Source organism: Abramis brama (assembly GCF_963993115.1).
Source record: "Abramis brama genome assembly, chromosome: 10".
Lineage (NCBI taxonomy): Eukaryota > Metazoa > Chordata > Actinopteri > Cypriniformes > Leuciscidae > Abramis > Abramis brama.
The window spans coordinates 2,572,501-2,575,000 of record NC_139972.1 but is presented as its reverse complement, the minus strand read 5'-3'; the positions used below and the strand labels follow the sequence as shown (position 1 = coordinate 2,575,000).

General features: G+C 37.9%; 1 protein-coding gene across 1 annotated transcript in view; it reads left to right on the top strand.

The window, feature by feature from the left end:
* inppl1a (inositol polyphosphate phosphatase-like 1a) overlaps nt 1–2,500 on the top strand; it is a 42,200-nt gene that overhangs the window by 9,225 nt on the left and 30,475 nt on the right. The gene's annotated exons all lie outside the window — the stretch shown is intronic.

Genomic DNA, 2,500 nt, shown 5'->3' with positions numbered 1-2,500 from the left:
TTATCTGACGAAGATAACGACTGAAGTTGAGAGAACTCATAAATGCTTTGCAGGCCTTATTTTTTAAGTTAAATCAGCTCTTTTTTTTCTTTCTTTTTTTTTTTTACAGTGTTGAGTCTCTGTGTATATATGAGTGTTTATGGATGTTTTTCTCTTTTATTAAAGTGACCTTTTAAAACACACACACACACACACACACACACACACACTGCTGTAGTGGTTGTCATAGCGACGTGGCTCTTGGCACACACTGATGATGACTTAGAGACGCCACACAGCTGGCACAGTGTGTGTGTGTCTGTGTGTTTGTGTGTGTGTGTGTGTGTGTGTGTGTGTGTGTGTGTCTCTGGGTCAAATATGAGACAGGAAGAGATTAAACAGAGAGAGTAGTCCAGAAACACACACACACATGCATGCGGTTTTAATGGTGTGTAGGCCAAACACACACTGTGAGAGCGTCTGGTGTCATGCACAATAACACGGGCTGGTCACGCGTGTGTGACATGCACACACACATACATGTGGAGGAGCTACACGTCCACATGGTTCATTACACACATTACACACTCTGTTTCTGTTCGTCTCACTTTCCCTATTCATTTCACTCTCTCTGTTCTGCTTCCTGTTCCTAGACACACACACACACACACACACACACACACACACACACACACACACACACACACACACACACACACAGGCACAAAGATTGATGCTTTTATTGTGTATTTGTAAACATGCTTAAATATTTTGCTGCTGAGTTGTGTTGCACACACACATGCACAGTTTGCTTATCAAATGATGTGGGTTTTCAGATTTCTGTTCGTGTTTCTGAATCTACGAACAGAAAGAAACACACACACACACACACACACACACACACACACACACACACACACACACACACACACATACACACTCGCTCATGGATTTGTTAGTCAAAACAACATGAGCGTGTGTGTGTGTGTGTGTCTTAACCATAAATTAAGAACAAAATTCTCTTATTATTGTATAGTTTTTTATGAATATTTTGAATTAGATTTTATTTTCATTTAGTTTTAGCTACATTTTTGTAAAATGTTTAGTCATGTTGCTACTGTTAGTTTTTATTTATTTCCACTTAGTAATTTAAGTGCTGGTTTTTAAATTTTAGTTATAGTAATAAATAAAAAAATCTAACACTTATATTTTGTTTAATTTCAGCTTTATTTCAATTAACCAAAATGTTTTATTAGTTTTAGTCAAGTTTTAAGTTATAGTTAATGATCCTTGAAAAAAAATCCTTAAAATATCTTGAATGTAACTCGACACCCTTGCCTCATTTAGTATGTGCGGTTCTATGAATATGCAAATGAGCCCCGCCTCCACTCACTCACTCAGCTCAGAGATCCACTGGTTGACGATCACACGTTGATCTGATTGGTTACAAGGTAGTTTGTGACGTCAGAAACACCAGCGATTTCAAAGCGTGTTTTTGAGACTGTCTTTTGCCGCTTTTCCACTGCATGGTTCGGCTCGGTACGGTTCGACTCGGCGCGGAACGGTTCGGCATGCTTCGCTTTTCCACTGCGTGGTACGACTCGACTCGGTACAGCACGGTTCGGTTCGCTTTAGCTCGGTTGCTTTTCCACTGCAGTTAGTACCGCTTCAAAGTGGGTGGGACTGATCGTTATAGTTGCCGTCTCTACTGCCATGACATCATCATATGTCATGTTCCCTATCCGCTCCTCGGCCACAAACGAGAGGCACGTCTGCACCTCGCCCACAGACCACGATTCAGCCATTTCTTTTTTTGAAGTTTATACTCCTTTTTTTAAGCAAATACTTTTAAAACAGGTGCTACAGCGTTGGCTGTTGTCTACTGGCTATTTAAATCTAGCGGGTTTAGTGTCTCGTGTCGTAAATACAATGACGCTGGTAGTGATGATTCTGTCTGACCAATCAGTGATCTGCAGTGTTTTCACGTCACATTTTAGTATCGGTACGGTTCGCTTGGAACCTCAACAGAGGTGGTACCATTTAAAGCGAGCCGAACCGAGCCGTACCGTACCGTACCATGCAGTGGAAATGCGCCATTTGGTTCACTGCAGTTTTAAGGAGAAAATACTCAGCAATGCTGTCGACTTATGAATTTACACATGGTTTGTCTTAAAGCAGATTAAAAACACCACTTAGCACATAAACAACATTAAAAGCTTGAGTTTCACCACTTTAAGTTTTAAGCATTAGTTAACAATATTGTTTTCAGTTGTTATGTTAAGTTTTATTGTTTGTTCAATTTTAAGTTTTAGTTAACATACTGTTTTAAGCTATATTATTTTAAGTTTTATTGTTTGTTTTATTTATTTTTATTTAACAATATAATGTTTTAAGTTATACTGTTAAGTTTTATTGTTTATTAAGTTATATTGTTAAATTTTAAGTTTTAGTTAATGATATTATGTTAAGTTTTATTTAAGTTTTAGTTGATTATATTACGTTTTAAGTCAAATTATGTTAG